Source organism: Oratosquilla oratoria, chromosome 28, assembly GCF_046742065.1.
Source record: "Oratosquilla oratoria isolate Oo_2021 chromosome 28, ASM4674206v1, whole genome shotgun sequence".
Lineage (NCBI taxonomy): Eukaryota > Metazoa > Arthropoda > Malacostraca > Stomatopoda > Squillidae > Oratosquilla > Oratosquilla oratoria.
The window spans coordinates 33,072,747-33,090,246 of NC_134804.1; positions in this window are offsets into that span (position 1 = coordinate 33,072,747).

Below are 17,500 nucleotides of genomic sequence, written 5' to 3' on the forward strand. Positions count from 1 at the left end.
TGAGATCAAGGCTAAATCAAAGCTGACAGAATCGGTTACCTTTTTTTTTATCACAGACCGCACGCTGATCAATATGATGATGTAAGTGCAATTTGTATGCTTCTCTTGGTCTAGTAACTCTGAGATACTCAGAGTGGGTAAGATTAAGAGGCTACATATGGTACAGGGTTATGCAGCAAGATATATAAGTGATCCAGTAGTCTACATGAGAGTTTGTCTGGAATGAACGATACGTCTGGTGAATAGGATGAACGCTGATCAATATGATGATGTAAGTGCAATTCGTATGCTCCTCTTAGTCTAACTCTGAGATACTCAGAGTGGGTGAGATTAAGAGGCCACATATGCTACAGGTTTATGCAGCAAGTCTACATGAGAGTTTGTCTGGAAAGAACGATACGGCTGGTGAATAGGATGAACGCTGATCAATATGATGATGTAAGTGCAATTCGTATGCTCCTCTTAGTCTAACTCTGAGATACTCAGAGTGGGTGAGATTAAGAGGCCACATATGGCACAGGGTTGTGTTAGATAACTCTTGTCAGCAAGATATATAAGTGAACCAGTAGCCTACATGAGAGCTTGTCTGGAATGAACGATACGACTGGTGAAAAGGATGAACGCATCTAATATTTTACTACGCTTGATCTCTCTGATCTTCTTTTCCTTTACTCTCAGCTTTAACTAGCATCCTCCATTACTCTTTCTCTCCTCCTCAGATTTTAGTTTAGTTAACCCGAAAGAGTCAAGAAAACCATAACACAATAAAGAGGATTAGATTACATACTAACCTCTACTCGTAGCTCTAAGTAGCGTCCTTCATTATTCTTTCTGTCCTCCTCAGGTTTTAGTATGGTTAACCCGAAGTAAGTCAAGTAGACTCAAGCTTTTATTGTAAAGAAAAGGTTTCAATTTCTTTACCTCCTTCAGAGTATCCAACATATAATTCTATGAACATGGACTCGACACATCCATAGCCTCCAACCCAGTGGTTCTTAACCTTTTTCAGTGCCCTTGGTACACCTTGATATCTCAGAAAAATTTCTCGTACCCCCATCCAATACAAATACAATGCAAACATATGAAAAGGATTAGTGATACAAACCTTGCTTTGCTTTCTCATTGTAAACATACAGTACCATGCACTGGGTATTATGTCTCGCACCCCCAGGTACAAGGTTTCGTACCCCATGACGGTATCGGTACCTCAGGCTAAGAATCTTTGTTGTAACCCAGCGTTTCTCAACCAGGGTTCCCCGGAACCCAAGGTTCCGCAAAAGGTCCCTAAGGGTTCCGCGGGAACAAGTGAGATAAGCTCATGCACTTTTGATTTTTCATTTAATTTCTTATACATAATATAGCAAAACACGCACGACCTATTTTTTGTTATTGCAATAATGTAATATAGACATCATCCTATCTAACCTATTATTACGATGAAAATAAAATGAAAAAGATGTTTTGTTTTTTTTTGCGCAGGGGTTCCTTGAGACATGCAATTTATTTTAAAGGCTACACAAGGGTAAAAAGGTTGAGAAATGCTGCTCTAACCTATAGTAAATTTTGGCAAGTAATGCTTCCTCTGAAATTATCAAGGGAACAGATGATATCCATTGTGTTTATTTACCCGGATATGAGCATAACATATGAAAACAGACTAATGATTTTGGCACAGGCACCGATGTATTAGAGATATCATTTTGCCTGGCATAATAACAAATTCGTTCCGTAATGAATGTGCGTATGTAAAATAAATGACCTATATCTCACCCAATGCAGGCAGTTATCAGAAGCTAGAAATTTAAATCATCCCGTTCTTTTTTAATGCACTGTGAGCTCAGAAAGTTAATGGATGAATGACTGTTGGAATACTTAAGGAACAGAAGTTAAATGCACATAAAAACTCAAGACATATGAAATGGCTGGTTATTACTGAAGATTCGAGAATGGTTTAGCAGACCTACTAAGTTTTTAATAAGTAATCTGAAAAAGTCTGTTCTTTGCATGTGAGGAACTTTTCGATACTGTGAAGTTGATTTTGAAAAATCTCTAAAAAAATTTAAGCATCTGATTTGCCTAAAATACTCCATCAGCATATTGATAATAATAACACAGTGGTATAAAAAAAGCCATCTGACAAAATAGAAAATCTTCTACGTTATATGGAATATGATGTTTTAGGAAGATTAAATATTTATCGGCGATCTCACTTGATTCCAGAGAAAACTGCTCTTACTTCAGCCTTAAAACACTTTGAACTCTGCATTAAAAGTTCAAAATATTCCAAAGAGATATTCATAGACCTCTCAACATCCTTATCAGCGATGAAAAACTAACAAACGGATTAGTTGACATAGTTTGATTTTACAAACTTACGAATGGGAAATGGAACACGTTTCTGGTAAATTTAATATTCTTGTCATGATACCAAGGAGTTAGACGCTTTGATCTAAAATACATTTTTTTTTCATGAGAAAAGCGGTATGTATTACGCGTAACACGTAAAATTGCTCTGTTACCGTAAATGATTACATTTTACGTAACACTATTCCCTTTGATATACGTATATGAATATTTTCTGGCTGGAAGTTACTTTACCTCAGAAGTGCAGTGTACCAAAATGTATATTTTAACTTTTTTTCTTTTTTCTCGAGACAAAGAACTTTTAAGCAAATGTAAATCTGGTATAGATATCACCTGTTATAATGATATTGAAAGAATTTTCCGTAAACTGAAAATATTTTCGTTGTGTTTTTGTGGACGGCCCTATAAAGAATGGATTACATCATTACTGGAGCAAAGCATCCATTTCGGTTTAAAATCCCGAACTGCCTCTATCAAGAGTCTAGGATGGTGCCCCTTACAGAGGACTTTGTAGCGTGGAATTTAAAGAACCATGCCCTTGATCCAACTCGCTGGCGGCAGAGTTCAATTTGCCGTTATCTCGACCTCCGCCGCAAGTACTGACGCTCTAATCCGCTCGGCCTGCGGTAGTTGTCGGGGCAAATGTCCAGGGGGTAATTGTCGGGGGCAGTTGTCCTACGGGGGCAGTTGTCCTACGGGGGCAATTGTCCCGGGGGCAGTTGCCGGGGGGCAGTTGTGCCGGGGGCAGTTGTCCCGGGGGCAGTTGTCCTGATACCAATATCTCCATAACGAGGTCGTATGCTGAAACAGTTAAAGAATGAATTAATCAAAGTATAGACGAATGTTTGAGAAAATATTTCCTCTGCCCCTCGTTCTGAAAGACCATCAATAACCTCACTCTCAGCTAAAGAAGCATCCCATTTCCGAAGCCTTCTGATTGAACCTCAAGGCATTTCTGTCAACTTTCGGTATTTTATCACCATATTATAATTCTCACATGGAACTGACACTCGGCAAACGCCCTCGCTCTCATATTAACTAGTGACATAGTTAACAGAACCCAGTTTGGTCTTTTCATTATGATTTTTTTTTTTTTTTTTTTTTTTTTTTTTTTTTTTTTTTTTTTTTTTTTTTTTTTTTTTTTTTTTTTTTTTTTTTAAACCTGAGGATTGTTTGTTGTTTGCAGCTGGAGCAAAGACTTCCAAACAGAAATATGAAACAACGACTGACTGAAAAGACTCAAATAGAATTAAGATTGAATGTAGAATATATGCCATAGCAAGAGTATATGCATGAAAACTCCTATAATTAATATTATTTTAAGTCAACTCAAATCAAATTGCGGTGTCATACCTTCTTTTTTTATTCTTTATCGAATGCCCACATTATTTATGCCTTAGTATATATTCTAGTGATAAAATTGTCATTACGCACTGAAGAATACATTCTGCGCCCTACTACACATATATTTGAATAACAAATTAAGTATATCATTATTAAACTAAAAAGAAAAAATACTTTTTCAGGAATCGTTATCAGAAATTTTTCCTTGACTCTGGATTCAGAGTATGATTATATTTACATTTGCTCGTACCTTTACAAGACAGTTTATCTTAATTTTAGTGCTGGTGTACCATGTTTACCGGGTCAATGGTAGTGTACACAGAATCATATCAATAAACGCTTAAAATGAGTAGATTATTTTGTTGGTGTTTATCAGCGGCCTTGCTGTGGATGTGCTGTGTCTTGCGACACTGCTTCTGACCCAGGGCAGTGGACAAGATGCAGGGATGACCCGTCATCCAGGAGGTGCCAAGATAAGAGGGAGGGAAGAGGGTAGAGGGGGGTGGAGTATGTAGGGGATGGAATGGGTGGGAGTGGTTTCTATGCCTTTGTCTTTTGGCTACCTCCCGTGTTAGGGGGAGAAGAGCCTTTGGTTTATATATGTATGCTTATCATCTCAGCAAATCACAAATAAAACAAGTAGAATTTTTTTTTAAGGAAGATATGAGTACAGAATGCGGCGTAGGGAACTTTGACCCCAACGACGAGAAGCCAATAGGTCTAAATTCAAAATCCTTGGTACGGACAATAGATATATCTGTATTTCACGGATTGTAGGCACCGATTCTGGAGCTGAGGCGGTGATAAAGCTGTAAGGAGGATACGTGGAGGAAGGATTTCTGGATAAGGGTTTGGGGCGGTTGAATTAGGATAAAGTGGGTCAAAGGAAATGCTTTAAGAATGATAGATAATGAAGAACCTAGTTGTAATCAATGAGAGGGTATTAGAAAAGTAAATAGTGGTGAGGAAAGTATAAAAATGGATGGAAAATTGAACGACAAGATAAAGGATTTTTAGGTAAAGATAGACTGAAAAACAATAAGCAATTGTTGGGTATATATTGATAATTTTTGCTAACTTTTGAAAAAAGATATTTGAATATATTTTTTCCTGTGATGAAGATATGGTATTGTACGCATACACACACATAGACACACGTACACACACACACAAGCACCCCCACACACATACACACACACAGATGCATGGACACACACACATGGATGCACGCGCACACATACACACACACACACACAAACACACACACACACACACACACACACACACACACACACACACACACACACACACACACACACACACACACACAAAGAGGTAAAAGTGACTGACAAAGATCCCACAACACTGGCACAAAGCTTTGCAAAGTACAATACGTGTTTCTTCTTTGATTATTACAAAGAGGCGTTTCTCTCAGTTACTTGGAAATGCCAACGTGAGAAAGAAGATTATTTGTGAGCACTCTTATATACTCTCACTTAAGAGTTAAAATGGCAATGCTCTTGATAGATTACCTACTTAACTATCCATCTAAAGTCTCCATAAAAAATCATAAGTATATTATATAATCTATAACTATGTTCAGCAAATGGTGATTCTTTTCTAATGAACCTGATTTTTTTTGGCCGAAAGTTCACATCTTTATCATTTATTTTTAACTAGAATCCTTCATTCCTATTGCAATGATGTACCAACTCCTATAAAGCAAAAAGTCAGAGATAATCAACGACGAGAGATCGTATGCATCATGAAAATCCTCCTATATTCACGCGATCGACGCGTAATCCTTGGAATATTAATCATATATAGCCTCAAGTTCTTCTTTTCAAAACAAAATGCCCAGTGGCAACGTAGAGAATGCCTGATTGGTTGGACGTAATCTTCTATTTCATTTGTTTTTATGTCCATCGATAACCTATATAATAAATATATATATATATATATATATATATATATATATATGTACACACACATATATATATATATATATACTGTATATATGTATATATATATATATATATATGTACATATATATATATATATATATATATACTGTATATATGTATATATATATATATATATATATATGTATATACACATATATGTACATACAAACATACATACATACTTATTGAAGGGGGAGAAGCGTAAACATACACACATACATACATATACTTGTATGTATGTGTGGATATATGTACATATGTAAGTATGTATGTACGTGTGTACGTATATATGAATACGTATACATTCATTTCAGCCGGGCCCCAACTTCTCATCTACACAGGAAAAAGGCAAACCACATAACTCATTGTTGAGCCTCGGTTGCGACACCTTGGCTCCATGTAGCTTGAGACGCAGATTTGGCTTTATGTCTTCTTCTCTTCCCCTCTCCCTCTCACCTTTTCCCCCAACCAGTAGCGTCGGGATATCTCCCAACCGCACTATTGGCTAATGCCAGCAATCTTGAGAGGGATTCTGGAATGTAACCAACAAGCATGACTTCTCGGTCCTGGAAAGCAAAGGAGTGGAGAAGGGTTAGAGATGGTTAGAGGGTGAAAGGGAGAAGGACGGCGACAAAAGGGGAAAATGATAAGGAAATTGGTAAAGGAGAATAGGGAAAGAAAATTTGAGAGAAAGAGAAAGAGGGTGAGAGTAGGGGGCAAAATGGAGAGAAAGAGGGGGAGGATGAAGAGGAGGAGGAGGAAAACGAGAAGGAAGGTGAACAGGAAAAAGAGGGCGAGGATGGGAAAAGTAAGAAGATGGAGTGGGAGGAGGAAGAAGAGAAAAAAATTAGGAGAAAAAGAACTAGGACGAGACTAGGGAGAAAAAATGGAAGGAAAAAGGAGGAGAAAGAAAATGAAATGAAGGAAAAACGAGGAGAAGGAAGAGGAGGAAAAGAAAATGAGATGGAAGAGAACAGAAGTAGGTTGTAGACAGAAAACACACACAACGAATAGAAGTATTGGAAGAGAAGAACGAGAATTTGTGAACAAACGAATTTGTTACGTGTGGAGAAGAGTTTGTGGGGGAAGAACGCAAGAGATTATCCGACCTCGTTAGGAGCCGAAAATCCTCCTGCTCGTTTGATTTTCCAATGGTTTTCCATCGCGAGAAGAGCTGGGGAGACAGGGCGAGAAGCGTAATTGTGAGGAAGACGAGAGAAAGTGGATTAGAAACGAAGACAAGGATAAGACAAAGTGCACGGAATAATGAAGAATAGATAAAGGAAAAACCAATAGGATGTTTACGATAAATGGAGAAAGTAAAGAAAATTATAAAGGAATAGTTATAGAATAACAGACGAAGAAAGAGGCAGGGAAAATAGATAAAGAAATAATGTATGGTTTTGAAAGATGGTAAAGAACTGTAGAAACATAAGTGAGAAAGGCAGTGATAGCAGCATTAGGGACATCTTGGTGACAATTAAGTACAAGTTCTTGAACGAGAGTTTAGATTTTCTTAGTGATAAATGTGGAAGACCTGGCGTTGGAAACCATGTTAGGACGGTCGAGACCCCAACGCAACCTTACTACAACTGGACGCAAACCAACGCGACAAGACCCAGGGAAATATAAAGAGAAAATATTCTATTTGCAAGATTCCAGGGTAATCTCTGCTTTGACCAAAGTTCGTAGTGAGGAAAAGTATGTCTACTAATCCTGATGGTCGGATATATTAGTAATTGCTGATCATTTTCATTAGTGGTTTCTATGCTGGACACTTGCCCATAAATAAGATCTTTAAATCAACCTGGTGTTTTATACAAACACTGTTATATATATATATTTTTTTTTAAATGATGGTGGAGAAAGAAATGAGGAAATAGCAGGGGGATTTATTGCTGACGTTTCAACCTCACAGTGTCTTTATCAGAGCTTACAACATTTGATAAAGACAGTGTGAGGCCGAAACGTCAGCAATAAATTCTCCTACTATTTCCTCATTTCTTTCTCCACCATCATTCAAAACTCTGTCAGTATTTTTATTCGTCTATTATATATGAAGATTATGTAAATAGAGAGAAAAAATAAAAAAGAGACAAAATGGACAAGAGAATGGGGAACAAGGGTACGGGGTAGAGCTCCGAGTGAGTGGAAACAGGAAGTGTTTGATGTTGCGTCGAGTGAAGAAAGAAAGTAGAGGGGAACAGCTCAGCATCAGACTACCTGCCTTTAACCTAGTTGTCTAGCTGACATACTGTTAACACATGACGATTTTATTCGGGGGGAGGGGGGATAAAATTGCCCTTAAGTTTACAGGAACAGGTCTGTCTTAATTAACACTACTAAACGCTAATTTAATCTATGGAATCTGGCTAACGACAGACTCTAAATGGTCGTTTTGATTGACGTTTTGACAAGGACAGACAGTTTGGTTGACATAGTATGAGCCTTCGGACTGAAGAACATCATTAATCAGGTGTTTCGCCTACTTTTGCAAACTGGAAACCCGCAACCCGACAACAGTTCACACTGGTTCTCGAACCGGCCCATAAATGTCTGGAAAGAATCCTTTGACTGATGTCTGCGTTGCGTCAGTGTGGGACTATTTTTCAACCACCGGATGAAATTTCGTGGTAGAATGAAGCAGTCACCAGCTATTAGCTCTCTTTGTCATTAAAGGCGAAAGAAAAAACAGTGGAAGGGGACAGAGATCTTAGGATCAAGCTGAAGATAGAGTACCAGCTCCACAGTGAATTTCTAATTAGAAATAAGGAAGTCTACGTGGTTTGAAGATATATCATGGGGAGACGACTCTCTTTGACGTCCTTCTTCCAGGACCATGTCTTGTAGCTACCCGTTGTCGGTCTCACGGTTTTATATTTCAGTAAACGCAAGAGCTGGGTTCGTTACATGGTGCGTTCCTATGTGCGTTCCTCGGTGTCCTGACTGGCATGACTTTACTCAGGACACCGAGGAACGCACATGGGAACGCACCAAGGAACGCGCCCAGCTCTAGTAAACGCAATTCTTAAAGATTTTTATTTTGCTGAAGGAGAATCTTCAGACAGGGTTATGTAGGGGAGACTTTGTAGAAGAAACGAAATTAAGAATAATGAAGCCAAAACCCGCGTCAAAAGAAAGAGGGAAGGAAAGTGATGTGGAAGTTTTGGGTAAAGAGGGGGATGGAAGTGGGGAAGTGGGAAAGTGGGGGAAGAGATCTTGAAGGACTTGGGGGAGTACAAAGAGGGGAGAAGATGAATGCTGAGGCAGAACGGAAACGTGACGTTCAGGTTAATGACAAAAGAGAAAAGTAAATTAAGGATGAAAAAGTAGGATTGATGAGACTAGAGGTGGAATAGGATAATTAGGAAAGAGATGGAGAAAAGAATGATTGAGGATTAATAGTATTGATAATAATGGAAGAAGTAGAGAAAAAGAGACTGTAGTTGTATGACTGGTATCAACGATATAAAGAAAAAAAAAAAAAAAAAAAAAATTAAATAAATAAATAAATAAATAAATAAATAAAAAATAAAACACGACGAAAACGATAAAGGAAATTATGAAAAAAAAGTAAAGCTGAAAAAAAAAAACCAGGAAAGTAGAGGCAAAGAACCACGAAAAGACAAGACAAAGCGAGAACACAGAGACACGAAACGAAGTAAGACAAGAAGTAAAAAGGAAAGAGAGAAAAGAAGAAAGAGAATAAATGAAGTCTGAGCCCGAAGTCATAAGTCATAAGCACCCGGCAAAGTTTACAGGTCCTTATGAGTCCTCTGGGATGCGGAGGCGTTCCCTGAGCTGCAAACGCTACTGAAAGGATTCCAGGTCTTTGCTTGGCTGTCCCGACTGCGCGTGCGCAAGGAAAGCCAGCGAAATATGGCACTCAAGCGATGTCTGGTTCGCTACGCCGAGTTACAACCGTGGTACGTGGAGGCCAATTTTAGGAAGGAAATGAACGGGGAAAGGTCGCCCTCTTCTTTAGTCAAGGGATAATGGATGACGTCGATCCATATTAGGAGATAATGTAAGTTTTATCATGCCTTATACCCGAGAAGTGGCTAAGACATAGAAGTATTGTACAATTATACAAAAAAGGCAAAATACAAATAATGTTAAATCTTGCGTTTTTCTTTACTGTAAGGCACACTCGACATGGTCTTCCAAAGGAATATTTTCTGTTGAAATTATTTTTTCTCCAACACTTTAGTTGCACAAATTTAGTTGCTCTGTTGTCTTATGTGAAATTGAGAGAAATGCGGATTATGCTGTGGTATGAGTTAGTAGATTTGAATATAGTGTCTCTCTCAACGTACGGATGGTAGTAATTTGTGTGAAATCTTTTGCACTTTTGTTCTACCTAGTTGATAGAATATGAGGATAGGGATAGACAGAAGTGTTAAAAAAAGGAATATAACAGTGGAGGAAAAGAATATGTTGGTGCATGGTGGGCAGGGATTGGTAAATAGAGTAGAGGAAATATGAGGAGAGGGAAAAGAGGAAAGGGGAGCGGGGTGGAGATAGAAAGGACAAGAGGGAACGAGATAGAAATGGAATAGTAGCATCAGAGGAAGCGTGCAATGAAAAGGAGGCGAGAAAGTCTTTGTCATTTTGATCCGTTTTATTCTTTTTAAAAGGAGCAAGGAAATTAGTTCCTTTGCTTTTAGAAGTTAGATATGAAAGAGCTGTTGACCTCGTTCGAAGAGGATATAAAAAGAACAAAACCAGAAATGTAGGTGAAGTAAAGGGGGAAATCAATATGACTAACAGCAAAATGGATACAAAGCAAAACTGATACAACGCGAATACCAATTTGCAGAAAGCTTTCAGATCAAAAAAACATATTATACCACAATATATATTAAAGCAGAAATCCCCCCCAAGATCCTTGTGCAGAAAGAAAAGAAATAATCCAATAAATCTAGGGTAAAAAAGGAAGGGAAAAAAACAAGGAAGTGAGGCACATGGCAGGAAAGACGATATTCAAATTTTGTGTTGAAGATGGCTCTTGGTGGGGACGATAGGGGAAGTCATCTGTTGGTTCAAATTTGAGCAGTGTCATCCTAAAGTACTTCCAGCGATACAGAAGCAAACTTACGAACTTGGGGGGTAGAAAACGTGGTGAAGTGAAAGAGAAATCGAGATGATTGTGAAGAAAATTGAAGAGAATAAAGGTTTACGTAGGAAGAAGGAGAATATGGGTGAATGTGATTGTGATTGAGAATGTAAGTGACGGATGAGGAAAGTTTCGAATGGGTAGTAAAAAGAAAAAAGAATATTAAACCAGAACATATAAGGACAGTTCCCATTATACCAGTGACAAAAGAAATAAAAAAAAATTAAGAAAAGAAACAGGTTCTTGAAAACGTGAAAATATTTTCTCTCGTAACACTATTTTTTTTTTTTTTTTTTGGTCCTCTCTCTGCTTTTCTTGCGTCCTTCTAGTCTCCACCTCTTGCTGCCATATCCCCTCATCCACTGTTATTTTTGTATCTAAACATCAACAATAAATTCTTCCACCCTTCATGCCTCAACATTGACTTTCAGAGTTCCTCTTCTTTTGTATGTTTCCACTACCTTACGCATATAAAAGTCACCTCGGTTTCGGTTACTCGTATCTCTTGTCAAAATCTTTTGTTAGATTTTACACTGACCCTCAAACTTCGAATCAAAACAACACTGCCTCTGTTTGTTCTGTCTTGGCCTTTAGTTATTTCAATATTACGCTGACCGAGCGGTTTAGAGCGTCACTACTTGCGGCGGAGGTCGAGGTGACGGGAGCTCGAACCAGCGAGATGGACCAATGGCATGGTTCATGTATATGTATATGTATATGTATATATATATATATTTATATGTATATGTATATTTATATATATATATATATATATATATATATATATATATATATATATATATATATATATATATGCGTGCGTGCGTGCGTGTGTGTGTGTGTGTGTGTGTGTTTATGTAATTTAGCCTCTAGTTGATTTCTGCAAGTTATTGTATATAATTTTGAGAAATTTATCATATGATAAGCAGGATATTGTTTGTGCAGATATTTCTTGTCTTTTTACATTTTTCAGTATTTAACGCTTGTTGTTACAGATATCTGACTGTTTCTGCTTACTATCCCCTCATGTGCTTTTACATAGTACTCGTATTCTCCGCTGTTTAGTTCACAGGAAAAGTACATAGACTAAAGATAAATTTAATGTTGATGCCCCGGGTTTTAGGATAGGTATTATAGAAGCTTATTTAAAGACACTATGACTAATTTATGAGTTAGATGAGGGGCAATGGCATAGTAGTTATGATGCAATTATGAAGGTTAATACAGGGAATGTTAAATCAGTTTGAAAAATAACAGCATACAAAAAGTCTGGCTGAGGGTGAGGAACATTATGCATCTACAAGAAATTGTGCAGTCGTGAAAAATGGTATAGGAAGAAAGAGAACAGTGGAGGCACGAGATAAGCCCTGTGTATGCGTCGGGGAAGCTAGGCAATATATTCAGCAGCAGTAGCGGCTTTTGCGCAGAACAAGTCGAGCACCAGATAGGAGGGAGTGAGAGAGACCGTCAGCGGACTCGACAGCAAGAACCGAGGAAGTGCACACTGCACACATACCCACACACACGTCATCTCACGCATACTCGCACGCTCACTGATGTGGCACACTGTCATTGAATAAAGGAAAGGGAAAATGGTAGAAGGCGGGGAAGTATAATAAGGGAATTGATGGAGAAGAGGGGCTAGTGAGGAGTGAGAAGGAAGACAGGGAGAAAATTGAGGGATGAAAAAGGGAGGAGGATAAAAAAAATATATGAAAAATCTTAAGGTTGGTGAGGTGAATAAAAATGACGAATGAAGGGAAAATATTGGAAGGAAATATTGGAAAGAAGTTGTGTAAAAAGATTGAAAATAGTGTAAGAAATATCTTCATATAAACACACATGCATGTACATACTTGGGTTTGGAATGTTAGATAACGTAGTAAGAATTTCTACGTATGTAATGCTGTAAGTTACACAATTTTGTTAACTTGTTCTTGCCATACTAGTTACTAGTGACTGTTTAGTTATGGTATATTTATCTGTCAGTATATTTCCTCCAACCAAGTCACCTAGATTCCTCTAATGAACTAAGCCTGACGTAAATCTCAAAATCTTTATCAATATCTCTTCTTTAAATCTTTCATTAGCAAACCAATTCCAGCTACTATTGGCAATAACATGAAAGGCACCAACCAGGGACATATGCATAATTTGATCCTGTGGAACAAATGATAGAAAGTAGGAATGGATCACTGTTACACGTCTACATAAATCATCAACACCCTGAACTCACCAAGGGTTGGAATTCCAAGGGACAGACACAAAAGATTACAAAGGATTACAAAGGGGGAGCCTGCCGACAGGAGACCTTTTGGTCCATAACTAGGTCGGATGTGGAGAAAAAAAATATACAATAAAAATAGATAAAAATTTATAATAATATAAAGAATAATAAATAAAATAGATAAATGCGTAGGTATAGTTAAATAATAAACAAACAGGTGAATAGTAAATAATAATAAATTGGCATAACTAATAATAAATGAAAATCAAGCAAACAATAAACAAACAATAACAAACAAATAATATTAAATTAATGGCAGGCATTACAGCATCTTGCTTAGGTGTTTATCTAAACGAATCTTAAAGCTTCGAACTGAACTACATTACATTACCTCTGCATGAAGTTTATTCCATTCATTAAATACACGGTTGGCGAAGTTGTTTCTATCCACTTCCAAATTAAATCTTCAGACCAATATAAAGATCTTTTTTCTATTATCTTCTACTATTTTCACACCAGTCTGCACATAAGAATAAATAGCAATTGGCTACTGCCGAACTGGCCACTTAGAATCAAACCCACACTTATCCAACTCACCAATGTAATGGCTATTCCTAGAGATTTGGACCATTCCTTTATATGTATTTTTTATTTTTATTTTCTCATAATGATTTATTTACAATTGTGGTATGTGTTTTTACTTATATCCCCGGCTTTCATACCCCCAAAGATCTGTATTTTTAGTTTTTAAGGCTTTTATCACATACTCAAGTGCTGGAGTGTATAATAACATTTACGATAAAAACCATTGTTTATCTTCTGATTCAATTAAGGTCGCACTATCTTTCAACACCGTCTTAATGTCTCTGCTTAATGTCAATGATATATCCATTATTTTTGGTATCCCTCTTAATATATTCGTCTGTGTACTATTATATATTTACTTGGGATTGTAAGCTAACAGAAGCTATACTCAATTAACTTCACCTAAAATCTAGACAACACTAGATAAATTACTTATTCTTGACCTTATCCTTCCAAATTCACATTCACGAATTCATTTAGAATATGTCTCATTACTTGGATTGATCTTTTAAACCTAATCTTATAATTCTATTTCTATGGACACACATTCCAATGGATCAGGTAAACAAGATCGATTCCAGGTTACAAGGCTTTTGGAGCCTCTGTGGTGTAGTGGGTTAAGGCTCTGTGAAGGTAATCTTACGTGTGACCTATAGCAGTAGGTTCGAAACCTACATGCGACTATCATAAAAATTATCAGATTAATGTCGCCGTCACTAGCGAATTTCTCTCAAAGATAACCATTCTTCATAAGAATGGTAAAAATCACTACAACTTCCTGACTTGTTTTTTAAGAAGATTTGCGCCATACTGTGTAGTTTCACCAGGATATACTCCTTACATTAAGAAGCTCACAGAGAAGCATGTGCACAGCTGGTACTTTATTCTTTCTAAGCTGATAGATGGCTCACTTTACTTGATATAAACTTGGCTCTTCTAAAACAGTGACAAATTTCTTCCTCACTAATCTTTTGTACGTTATCTCTTGGGCCATTTATGTCTAGTAACCCTTCCAAGTATTTTGTATATGTACTGAAAACTTTGTTCTTGATGGTTATCAGGTCATTATCTTTGTAATATATATATATATATATATATATATATATATATATATATATATATATATATACATATATATATATGTGTATATACTGTATATGTATACATATATCATATATATATATACATACATATATATGTATATGTATATATATATATATATATATATATATATGATATATATATGTGTGTGTGTATATGTGTGTGTATATGTGTGTGTGTGTGTGTGTGTGTGTGTGCTTGCGTGTACTAAGATAATTCCGTTAATTTTGGAGAGGAAGCCGTTACTTCTCATAGTTCTAAAAAAAAAAACCCTCTACTTTTGTACTTTCTCGTCATCGTGCACATTATTCTACAAATAGACCGTTCCTTTTTCAAATTCTAAGATATCTGCGTAAAACCAATGGGAATCATCAACACAATAGAAATAAAAAGAACAAAAATAGTTTCCCATGCACATTAAAATGGTTGAGACCCATCTGTTTATCAAATGCATTGTGTATACTTGATTTACATGCGTATCTAGCATTTGCACTATTTTGTGATTTCACATATGCATTTATATATTTATCGTTACATACATACGTTGTTTTTCCTCTGTAGTCCTCCCAACATGTAACATGTATATACTCGTACATGACCTCACATATCTTTACATATACTCTACCATGCCATACCACATACACACGTCTTGTTGTCGTAATAAGTAATCAGTTAATTAAAAATATTACTAACCGTGCGTATTAAAATTTTGCACGCTATTTGTGAATAACACAAGCATACAGAATTTTTCTTGCTATATAGTCACTTGAGTGTTTTTCATCCAATACTGTACAGCACAATTAATGTCTCCCAACCAGACTTTATTCGTCCACAATAGTCCTTATAAGCCACGGTTGCACGACATCTCCATCGCATCATTTATCGGCTTAACTCTGAATCCTTGCTATTCAGTTTTACAGATCCTCACTTGTTGCACTCCTCAATGCCATTTGCACACAATGAACTTTTTTTTGTGTGATCCTGCAGCGTACACTTTTATGTGAAGAGGAGCTGAATTCACTTTGGCACACCTCTCACCTAATCTATTGTTAGGCGAAAATCAGATGTGGTTGCCGTCTCGACAATCAATCTAGAAACGTTAGATCACGTTAATTAACAGGCTTAATCCTCCTACCGTTCTCATCTCCCTCCTCCCTTCGTCTCTACCGCTTCGCCTTGTGGCTTCAATTCAAACATTTTGCGGGAGAGACATTTTGCATTTTTTTTTTCGGTGTAATATCAATGTTTTGATTCAGTTTTGGGCAGGAATCCTTGGTGAGAAGATTAAACATATGTTATTTAACTTATTCATTAAGATGGCGCTCTTTAGATATTTTGTTATGACTATTCCTAGACGATTTTATTAGCTATGTGTCAGGATTCTGTGTAATATGATTTGTGAAAGATGGAAACATTCACTTCAAGTTGAACACATGGGTCAGTTTCTTATAACATGTTTACTATCTTCACACATTTGAAGATGGAAACATGCGTTGCTGTTTCCCATAACATGTTCGCCTCCGATTCCTGAATTGAACAAAAATGGGGGAAGACGGAACGACTTCGAACCTTTCCCTCATCGTTGTGCTTCGTTAGAGTTTGGTATCCTGAGGCTGGGACATTGGTGTATGGTTTAATTGCACCGGGCGTAATTAACTCGGTTTTGATTATGTCTGATTTGATTAAATTTCGCCTAATTATGTTAATTTGATTACTCTAGAGGTGAGCGTTTCTGTGTTCGTTAGTTCCTGCAGGACAACTTTTCAGTATTCCCGTGATGATTGTGTCAGACAGGCAGCCCCTCCTCTCCCTTGTGTCAGATGTTTCGGACCCGGTACCTAACTATTGTGTCGGATCTATCCAAGCAGTGTCAGATCTGCCCCAGTGGTCGTCTAAAGTGCCGGGACACGTAATTACCTTTGTTTTAATTGGCCCTGTCATGGTTGAATCAAGTGTAATTACCTCTCATCTCCGTGGAAAGATGCAGTTACCTCTCATTTTACACGTGCAATAGATCTAATCGGATAGGTGGCAGGGAATGGCCTCACAAAAGACAGGTTTTAAATTACTTCTTGTCAGACGAAGCCAATCGACCCTCATAAGTCGGATATTGCTTCTATTCGGATGCAGTAGAGAATGTTTTGTGAAGACGAACTCCCTGCCTCCTTACAATCTAAGATGTATGTTTTATACAAGTGATCACCCAACTTAATAGTACTTGAGTTATTAGCACGTGTTCTTGAAGACTTTAATACTGCAGAGGCTTGCCTGAAAAGCGTCTTAATAGATTTGTGTTAAAACATCTTCTTTTGGAAAAAGTCCAATTTTAAAAACACTCAAGCTAATATTCTCCTCTCATAGGCATCTATTTGAGAGCGTCTTTAAGGCGGAGAGGGAGTAGATGGCGAGTTCGTGGAGGCAATATGGCCTGCAGACATGAGGCAGCTGGGAATTTAATGGAGGCGGTCTGAGATTAACCTCTCCTACCGGTGCCTTTCCAAGACTGACGACATAGTCTGGTTTTGCCAGAACAAAATCATACTTCTACATCGAAATGAAGTCATTTGCTGTAGTCTTAAAGCTATCAGTTTGGAAATGACCACACGAATTATTGTTTTTAATTTGAAAAAAAAAGATGAATAGATTAAAAAGTATATCAACATAATGATAATAATACTGGTGACAGCGGTAGCAGTGACAATGGCAACAGCAATCATAAAAACAAACAAATAGAAAATTGATAGGAATACTAAAGAAAATATGACGAGTTGAAGAGTCGGATATTATATCTATTATGCA